Source organism: Orussus abietinus, unplaced genomic scaffold (genome assembly GCF_000612105.2).
Source record: "Orussus abietinus isolate OABI.00-Male unplaced genomic scaffold, Oabi_2.0 scaffold407, whole genome shotgun sequence".
In the NCBI taxonomy this organism is placed as follows: domain Eukaryota; kingdom Metazoa; phylum Arthropoda; class Insecta; order Hymenoptera; family Orussidae; genus Orussus; species Orussus abietinus.
Window position 1 is genome coordinate 76,503 of NW_019394606.1, and position 11,019 is coordinate 87,521.

General features: G+C 36.6%; 1 long non-coding RNA gene across 1 annotated transcript; it reads right to left on the reverse strand.

The window, feature by feature from the left end:
* Nucleotides 1-84: 84 nt before the first annotated feature.
* LOC105700720 lies at nt 85-9,850 on the reverse strand. Its single transcript, XR_001104151.1, has 3 exons — nt 9,771-9,850; nt 6,592-6,777; nt 85-140 (listed from the first exon to the last, which is right to left on the reverse strand). It is a non-coding gene; the product is annotated as an uncharacterized LOC105700720 (long non-coding RNA).
* Between the last annotated feature and the right edge of the window lie 1,169 nt (nt 9,851-11,019).

Genomic DNA, 11,019 nt, shown 5'->3' on the forward strand with positions numbered 1-11,019 from the left:
GCCGAATTTCATATCGAATCATATACAAAAATGTATTGCTAATTGATTTGCTCGTAGCAAAACCAAACTAAGATTATTTTTATAGCCCCTAAGGTGTATACCATATCCTTAATACCAGTCGCAGCATGGCCACGTGAAAACTGCAAGAAAATAAACATTGCATAATAAAATAGCAGTGAATTTGCAATACATATTGTAATAATTTATGTTGAATAATGCTACAATGGCAGTTTCACCTTAATATACATTATTTTTTACTGCATCTGAGGATGTAAAGGAGAGCGAAGGAAGTTACAATTAATAACATATTACGTTTTATTTTATTACATTTATTTCATTTGATTTAGACATTTTAGTTTTACATTTTGTATTCTTTCGTTAGTTGTTTGGCCAAATGCATTGTTCGTGATGTGACATGACATTTCGCGTTGTACATTCTGCACCTTATTTTATTCATGCATTATTGTAACGGTTAATGAAAATATCTGTGCACTGAGAAAAAAATTCATTGAACCAATTAAATATTCCCTTGAACGGTACCAAAAAATATTTCGTTAATTGAAAGAATAATTATTTTACTCAAATAAACTCAATTAAATAGTCATAATTTTGAAGGAATGTTACATCCAATTTATTCAAGTTTATTTGAGTCAAATAATTATTCTTTGAATTAACGAAATATTACTTTGGTACTGTTCAAAGGAATATTTCTTTGGTTCAATGAAATTTTTCTCAGTGTGGTCGTGTATCTGCGTTCTATCGTGTATCAATATGTTCTTTTCAAAATATACTCGTCTGAACAATGCATTTGTTATCAGGGGGTACCACGCGAAGGCAACTAACATCATTCCCCGCACATTCACACACTCACTTATAATTTACTGTGATTACTGTGTCTCTGTCTGTCTGCTGTCTCATTCCCTTCATGGCAGATTCCTTGAATGAATGACAGAACTCAATGTGTGCCGGTGTAAAGACGGATTTCTCAAATTGTATGAAATAATGTCAAAATTATTAGGGCTACATGCATAATAAGAATTGTCCCCAATATTACACAGCGGCGTATTCGTACGTGTAGAAGCATATACTAAAAGTTTTCTTTTACTCTTTAATCTTTCCGATTTCTAAGCGAGACAATCAACATATCACTTTTTCGTTATAAAAGACGAATGGATTGTTTGAAACATAAAACAACTTTTCCAAAATTCTAAGAACTTGCTTCGGGTTATTTTTACGATGACAGTTGTCCTTAATATTTTCATAGCGCGTTATGAAACAAAAGTATGGTTTTGACAAAACTATAGTTTCATGCATTCATACTTTGTATCTAACACTACTGACATCACAATTCGTAAAGTCTCATTCTTAATTGTTTTCTCATTGGTAAATAAGCAAAAAGTGTCCACTGTGCACCGAAAGTGAGCGTCTCTATTGAGATTCAGGCTTGCATCACTTCGTGCTATAGTGAGGGCAGCTTTGGGACTTTTTTTTGCAAACGGAATGAAAAGAACCATACAAAGAAGAGCTTCTTTCGAAATCTGCTTCTCAACAGATCACTGTTATTCGGACGATTGAAATCAATAGTTATTTTGGCATTTACGCTGTCTTCAATACAAGCATGCAGATTCGTAGACTATCACTACGGACTTCACTATTCATAAAGTCTCTTTTTTTTATTGTTTTTCATTCCTAAATAAGCTGTTACGGGGCGGCCGAGCGGATGCGAGGCCGGGGTAATTATCATTTTCATTCTAGTTTATTTATTAACCCTTCATCTCCGACCAAAACCGAATACTAACCATTATCGCGATTTCCATGCCTTGCTCCGGTTAACCAGATAGATTTAGAATCCATCAACCTTCTTTTAACAGCTGAGCTCGAATCTCAGCATCGTGAGATAGAATCACGCGCAGACCACCATTAACATATCAAGAATTCCCGCGTCAGCACTCCGGTGTCCAGTGACCTGCCGCCGCTAAAGCGCGCTATCGCGACACCCGAACCACCGCGACGCGGAAGTATACTAACCTAGCGAAATTAGGTCAACGCACCTCTGGTGCTCTTCACAACTAACTGTAGTTCAGACCTCGCGAATAAACACCAATCTTATTGCCACCTAGCACTTCGTTTGAACCCCCTTTTTATCCCTCACTCTCCTAGATCCCACCAGAGGAATTGATCTAGTCGCTCGGATCAATCTCCTCGCGAACGCAAAACAAACGTTACGCGTAAAATTTGGGTAATCTCCATCCGAATTACCCCGGCCGCGCATCCGCTCGGCCGCCCCGTAACACATCACTTCATGCAATAGTGAGCGCAGCTTCGGAAATTTTTTTTCAAACCGAACCACTCGCCATGTAGTTATCATTGAGACAGTCGAGGTATCAATTACCTCAATAAGCGAATCATCACTTCGTCAGTACAATACAGCTCTTAAAAAGTGGTGGAACTTTTGTATGGAAAAGAGCGTTAGCCCTTACGCGAGAAATATTCCCCACATTCTTCGTTTCTTAACGGGTGAATTCAATGAGGGAGCTACGTACGGGACGATAAACAGTTACAAATCAGCAATAGCCTTGCTACTGGGACCCGAAGTGGGCCAAAATTCCATGATTAAACGATTTTGTAAGGGAGTTGCGAACCAACGACCCCCAAAACCCAAGTATAATGATACTTGGGACCCCAAAGTCGTTTTAGATTTGTTTAAGGTGATGTGAAAGGCGATAAGCAACTCCGAATCCGGCCCCTGGGTCTGGGATGGNAGTCGTGCTGATGCGTTGCGGAGTCATCAGGTTGTTTGCCCCGGGTCGGTCGTGACTTTTGGAGCCGTTTGGCCGGTGAACTCGTTGAATTCTTTCGCAAGGGTTTCGCGTTTCTGTACTCGGATTTCCATGGCTGACTCCGGTTAATAAAAAAAAACGGATTTTTTCCTATTTTAGGGTACGGAAGGTACCTACGTAACAAAGCAAATAGCGTCCACTGTGCATTGAAAGTGCGCATCTCTGCTGAGATTCTGTCTTGCATCACTTCATGCTATAGTGAGGGCAGCTTCGGGACTTTTTTGCTAACGTAACGGAAAGGACCGAGAAGCTATTTACTTGGAAATCAGTGAAAACGATTTCCTTTTTTAGCAATCGATTGTCTTCGATTTTATATGATAAAAAAGAATGCGATTCGGTAACAAATAACGTTCAGTCTTAATATTGTGAGTGTGTTTTGGTGATTTTTAATGATTTTCAGCGATTTTTGCTTGATTTTTATTTCAAACTGATTTCCACGTGATTTCGAGTATTATAATCCATGATTTCTTGAGTGAATACCCCCTCGAAAAGAACCTTACTAAGAAGGGTTTCTTTCAAAATCTGCTTCAATACATCACTGTTATTCGAAAAATTGAAAACGTTAATTATTTCAGTATTTATGCCGATTTTAATACAAGCATGCAAATTAGTAGACTATTACTACTGACTTTACCATTCGTAAAGATTCTTTTTTTATTGTTTTTTCATTGCTAAATAAGCAAAAAGTGTGCACTGTTCACTGAAAGTGCATATCTCTACTGAGTTTCTGCCTTGCATCACTTCATGCAATAGTGAGCGCAGCTTCGGAAAATTTGTTGCAAACCGAACCGCTAGTCCATGTAGCTATTATTCCATTAATGGTGTTCTGACTTTCATGGTGTTTCAATTCTTAATTTTATTGTATACCAATAAAATAATTTCGTAGCGGTTGTTTTCCTAAATACTGCGTTTTTAATTGTACACAAGTTATTATGTGCAGCTCACACACATTTGCACATTCATTTATGACTTCGCTTATTTCATAAAATTTATATTTATTTTCACTAACGTTCTACTTAACATTATTCGCACTCATTACTTGAGATATATTCACGATTATTTAAAAAAAATTACTACATACTACATGTACACATCTCACAAATTCATAACATTCTTCATTTTTCGGGAGTTGCTGGATCCGGTACTTCATGCTTCGTTGTTATTACTGCTTGTTTTTGCATATAACTTCACCCGGAGAAGAAATTGCAAAGCTGTATGTCTATGTTCAACATAGCTATTATTCTTATTAAACCATTCCGGGAAAGCCTTATTTGTTTTGCGGATACAATCTTCCATTATATCATTAAGTACGGAGCTTGAGGTCCAATATTGTTACCATACGTTGTTGAAAACAGATAATTGTAGACCCACAACCTCTGCAAATACTGTTGTTGGTCTCGTAAATTTTGTTACTGCGGGTGCATCATCGTCAGTGTTAGGATATTCTCTAAACGCAATATATGACTTATCTTTATTTGTCACGTCCATCGAAGTCGTCATCATTGCTATTCTGCACTGATCGCAATTATTGGAAGTTACTATTTTCATTGCTATGTATCCTGCAAAAAATACGATGCTGTTTTTCTCGTAAAGACACACATTCCCTAATTGAAATTTGCTGATGTCATGTAATCCGTCTATGTCTTCGATCGTCTTCCGTAGGATAATATATTCTTGATCATCTTGAATTTCTGTGCCCAGAAGATCTTCATCTTTTTGCTGGAGTATGCTTATCGCTGCATGCTCCGTTTCTTCAAATGCAACCGACAGAGCGGTTTTTGGTTCCAATAAGGAATGAGTCTTCTCGCATCGTACGTTTCCATGTTCACTCGTTAATATAAATCCAGTCGAAATTATGTCTTAATGACAATCGAACCATTCTTGCCGTTGAATTCGGGTTGTGCCCTCCACGATGTAGTTTGGAAAATAAATGTTCCACCGAGTCTTGGTTACACAACCCTACGGCAAGCTCGAATCCTGGGAAATCTTCCGTTAGAGATTCGTAGCAATTTAAAATGGCTTTCAACGTTAACGGCAATCCTTTCAAACAGGGTGCTCTTTCTTTTTGTTTGCCGTCCACAGTAGCATGCCACTTAGAAGACCATTCAACAAAATCTTCCAGAGTTTCTTGGATTTCTGGATTCTTTTCAGACAGTGGGCGCTTTGCCGGATTTCTTGAATTCAATCTATAAGCATTGCAGCTGTTAATTACCTTGTTCATTTTTTCCATGTAATCGACAGTCTTCTGCCATGTATTGTTTTTCAACCCGTTTGGATCTGATCCAGCAATTTTTATTGCACATGCATACGTATGGCTCAGCATTTGAAAAGCTCTCTTTACATTCATTGTTTGGAAACATGACGGAGAAATGTGAGCTTCCGAAATGTGTGACAATAGATGGGATGTGGTATTAAGCCTGTCATACTTCCGTGTATCAATCAGGTCATTGTATGAAACGATCAGTCCACCATCTGCATATAAATGTTGATATGTTCGCAACTGGTACAATAATCGTTTGGTTAAATGCGGGAAATCAAACGATGCAAGGTATGTTCGGCTATTATGATTGAACCAAGGTTTTTGTTCGCTCACGTTCAATCTTGCAAAACATCTTTGGTTAATGGCACCTTGATCGCATGTTACTAAGCGTACATCACTTTTAGCAATTTTTATTTTGTTCAAACTCATACGAACAAGTGCTTCTATATCCTCGCTGGTAACACCTTTTCCGGTCAAGAAATATGCAAGTACTTGTCTCCACAGATTCTTGGCATTCAAGCTATCCAAGCCAAAAACCAAGACATTTTTTGCGAGTTCGAATCTTCTTCCTAGGGGACCTAAATCGACGAGTCCCTCAATAACATCTAGTTTTTTCGAGTATTCCTCAAAACGCTTTATTACCATCTCGTCCCACTTTAAAGCACATACTCTTTCTTCCGAAAGGTAATTGCAATAATTTATTCTGGAGTTTGTCGAATATGCACTCGCAGAATCCTGGCCGTAGATCGTATGCCGATACCCATCTACGTATGGTTGATTCGGCTGGTAGATTACAGTCTGCCCTTCTTAATCGCGAGTAAGACGATGCAGAATAATAAAACATTTGTTTTGCAACGTCTTTCTCTTCTGCGCTGTATGGGGTATTTGGTTTGTGCAATTGCAATTTTGCCCTGGTCCGCGCAACAGGACGATGACACCCTTTCATATTCAAAAAAGTGTCCACGTCCATTTGTGTAGGACCTTCGTATGCTATTTTCTAGAGAACCGTGACTTTTTTTCGCACGTGTCCTAATTCCTTTTTCAATTCAGAATTTTCTTTTTTTTATATTTGCACTTCATGTTTTAATTTGTATTGTTTTACTGATTTACAGAATAATGCAGTCATACTTGCGCTCGTATTTGCGGTTGTAATTACGGTCGCAGTGGGGATCGAAGCTATGACTGTGATGGCACTCAAACTCGAAGCTATACAAATATTTGCAGCAGTTGTTGATGCGTTACTATTACACGCGCAAGAACCTTTAATGGAATTAGTGACGGCAGTGGTGGTACACGTAGTTGCCATTACAGAAGTGATACTTGTAATTTCCTTGACGTTCTTGGATTGAATGGGCGGTTCAATGAACATCCATTCCATATTTGTGTCCGAATTGTCAAAAGCTAATGAACGAGTGACAGTGGATGCATACTGACGGACATGCGGTTGACGCAATACTTCGCTATGCTGTGCATGCATATTTATTCCCTTACCGGAATTTTGTGGCTTCGGCGGAACCGTACCATCGCTACTGGTAAAGGTGTCCCACGGCACGGGAATTGCGTGTGGTAGCAGGCGAGTTTTCGTAGCATTGTTGAAGTCCTGCGGTTAAAAATGCGTTTCGCATAAACCCGAGTCACGAACCGATCTAGCCGAACTGGTGTGCAACCGGTTATTTCCTAAAACAGATTGATATATGTTTGTTATGATGTACAATCTGAAATTTAAAAGACATGTTGAATAGGAGGCGATCGAGGTCAAAAGTAACATGGGGCGATTGTAACAAACATTATACATTTTATCTTTAAACGTGGGAAAACATGTAGAAACGGTGGAAGCTTTTCAATAGCACAATTAATGTCTTACAATAATGTCATATTTGTGAGACCAAGCGTTGTTATCGACATTTTTCATAAAACAGTATAGATAAGTAACATTTTCATGGATTCAATATTTTTGGTTTGATTAAATGGGAGGGGGGGGCAGATATATTCATGTTACGGTATTGCATATAGAGTAGTTCGTTATATGTTTAATCGATTTTAAGTTAAAATAACTATAAGTAGTTATAATTTGTAACAGAAAATTTTGCCTCAACGTCTCGCGACTGGTCGCACGGAAACCTATGACAAATTAAACACTTTTAAGGCCTTAAAGCGATGGAAACCGTCAATCTTGAATTCGGCGCCGGTTGTCGAGTATGATTTAAGTGTCGCCTACGAGCTCGCGGTCCGGTACCCGAAGCCACCAATTCCCCCTCTTAACACGTAGCGAGCCGATCGATCGAAGAAGATCACTCTCAAACTAACACTCGACGCGTTCGCACTTTTGGCAATTGCGTGCCTTATTTAATTATTAAGTTAATTTAAGTAAGAAGATCATATGAAAAATGATTCAACCCAGAGAGTCGGTTTCCGAAGGACCTTCGGAAACGCGCGTTTTATTTCGTAAGTACTTGTACATTCTGTTCAATTAATTATTCAATGTTCTTGGAAATTCGAAATCTTCTTCCTTTCGGGTCATCCCATTTGGAACCCAATTAGTATTTTTGTAAAATAAAATAAATGGAATCGTTTTTGTTAATTTTATTAAAATTATCTGGCGCCCAACACTTTTACGGCCAAGTTTGAGCCCCGACAGCCCTTGACCCAGGCCGCGTCGGGAGTGGACTTTCGATATTTTGAATAAAATAAAAATTTAAACAATAAAGTATGAGAAAAAGAAAGTCCGGTCTCAAATTATATCAATCATTTGAAAGAATACAATGAGGACAGTTGTAACAAGTCAAGTAGATTCCAGTCACCTACATCGTCGAAAAACACATTCAATAAAATTTATTTACGGCAAACCTTTGAACGTAAGAACACGCCTTGTACATATACAAATATTCATAAACAGAATTAAAACAAAATAGATAAACCTAACCTTTATCACTTAATCTGTACATTGGTTACAAGTCTATCAAATTTTATATTCATTTCCGGATGAATCCCAAATTAATACAATCTGCTGTGCCATTTGTCAACTCATACTTCTCATTCTTAAATATTTATTCAATTCTTCAAATTAATAAGTTTCGTTACATTTGTTCCAACAATTGTTACAATCACATTTTATATCGGCGGCAATTGTAACAAAGAAGTTCCAATTCAACCACATAATATTTTGCTACAAATATCTGATACTCTTAACCAGAAAAATAATAAGAATACATTTAACAATTCAATCTTGTTGAAATGACTGGAATTCTGTTCATTTCATTGGACTTTTTTTAAATGTAGTTTTTTCAAACGTCATTAAAGAACCTTCTTTTTCTCTTAAGAGTATTATGTACTCTACACCGTTGCTGAAGCATTTCGCAAAACAAACAAGATAAACGATCTTTCAAGTTTTGTGTAGACTTTCATATTTTTATACTACTTTTCTGAATAGTCACGAGCTATCACTGTACAGAACAGTAAAAAGAGACGTACAAAGGGATGAATGAAATTGATATAAATGCTGACGATAATTTGCGTAAGGTAGGAAAACCAGAGACGATTGTTTGCTCTAGACGGTAAATAAGTTGAAAGGAGAGAAAAACTGAAAATTTAAAGGCAGAAGGATGATATGGATAACGAGTAATGAAAAGAATGGTAGCACTAAAATAATTATTGTGTGCATAAACGAGTATAATTTAAGTAATATATTATAGGTAAGTCCCATTTTTCAAAACTGTTAAGTGGAAAAAAATAACAGATATCAATTTATGAACATACATAATGTTCCAGGATGAAAGTTCAGAAGAAAAGTTCCAATATTAAGTAGTGAACGTAATTTCTGTACAAAAATTTGGCACTAAAAGTGAAACCGAAATGTTTTGAATGTAAATCAGAGATCTCTGTGTATATTTTGCTTAGTACAACGAATGCAATGAAACCGAGTCGTAGTGAAGATACATAATTTTGAATGAGCGATGGAGCTTCGTAATTAGCCAGGTACACTGTGTAATGGGTATTCTTAATATGAGTAAATATGTGTAGCTCTATCTGTAAAGAAAATGGTTGGTTGAAGGTATTTCTTCAGTTAAATTCCAACCGTTACCAATGTCTGTGTCGTAGCCAGATTGTAAAATCCGTTTTTTTGTAAAACGCTTAGCCATCTTATAAAATGCGGCCAGATGGTAAAATCATAGTTTACTTACCTTTATTTTACAATGCGGTTAGTAATTTTAAAAACTGATTAGACATTTTACAAAACGACCGACAACATTCCGCCGCATTGTCAAATTCATTAAATTACCACCCGTTTTACATTTGACGTAAGTAATTTCAGTCATTTTATAAAAATCGTTTTTTTTTCTACAGTCATTTTATAAGACGTCTAAATTCTTTTTGTTATTTTACAAATGTTTCAATTAATAAATTTAAAAAAAATTGCAGTGTTTAGGATAGAATGTTTCAATTAATACATTTGTATTAAAAATTGAGGCGTTTGGGATAGCATTTATTATTTTATTGGCGTAATGTCCTCGCGTACTTAATTTGGTACAAATACTGTTAGTTGAAATCTGTTGGACATATCTAAGACGAAATTTTAATTTTCATTTCCTGCAGAAAAACGGGGTTAATGGTTTATAAAGGATCAACGCAAAACAAGAGTAATCGGATAGTTATACATAAAAAGTACTTACCACAGTGGCTTATCCATTTCTCTACTTGTGGATCAGTGTTACACGGAAATCGAAATAATCTGTGTCATGTGCGATAGCGACCATTTTTAAAATGTCTGTACACTGGACTCCATCGATGGCTTGCACCTGGTTCGCACTGCCCTCTCCGGCCGCGCAGAGTACTAGCGGCGGGAGCAGCGCGGAATTCGAATCGCTCGAGGGGCAGAAAGGATTTCCTAAAGAAAATAAATATTTATAAACAAAAACAATTAATGAAAATTATTTTAGTATTACTGTGGAGCGTCCCTGACCCACCTAACGTAGTTTTTGTAAAATAATAATTTACAGAATTTTATAAAGAATATAATAGAACATGTTCTATTAAATGTTAACAAGTTTCTTAGTGATTCAATTGTTCCATTCACTGAACCGAAGTTAGAANTTTGTGTCCTCGTTGGTTGAATGTATTTCTTCAGTTAAATTCCAACCGTTACCAATGTGTGTTGTAGCCAGATTGTAAAATCCGTTTTTTTGTAAAACGTTTAGCCATCTTATAAAATGCGGCCAGATGGTAAAATCATCGTTTACCTACCTTTATTTTGCAATGCGGTTAGTAATTTTAAAAACTTATTAGACGTTTTACAAAACGACCGACAACACCCCGCCGCATTGTCAAATTCATTAAATTACCACCCGTTTAACATTTGACGTAAGTAATTTCAGTCATTTTGTAAAAAGCGTTTTTTTTCTACAGTCATTTTATAAGACGTCTAAATTCTTCTTATTATTTTACAAATGTTTCAATTAATAAATTAAAAAAAAATTGCAGTGTTTAGGATAGAATGTTTAAATGAATACATTTGTATTAAAAATTGAGGTGTTTGGTATAGCATTTATAATTTTATTGGCGTAATGTACTCGCGTAGTCAATTTGGTACAAATACTGTTAGTTAAAAGAGTAATCGGATAGTTATACATAAAAAGTACTTACCACAGTTGCTTATCCATTTCTCTACTCGTGGATCAGTGTCACACGGAAATCGAAACAATCTATGTCCCGTGCGATATCGACCATTTTTACAATGTCTGTACGCGTACAGATCAGTAGCACGTTCCATAATATACCGTTATAGCGGATAAAAGAAATATACAGGAAAAATATGTCAAATTATACACTTGACATGTGCGCGAAACACTACCCGAAATACAAATAAAATACTACAGCACAGTTTACACTCACGGAACCGCAATACTCCGTCGATAGCAATAA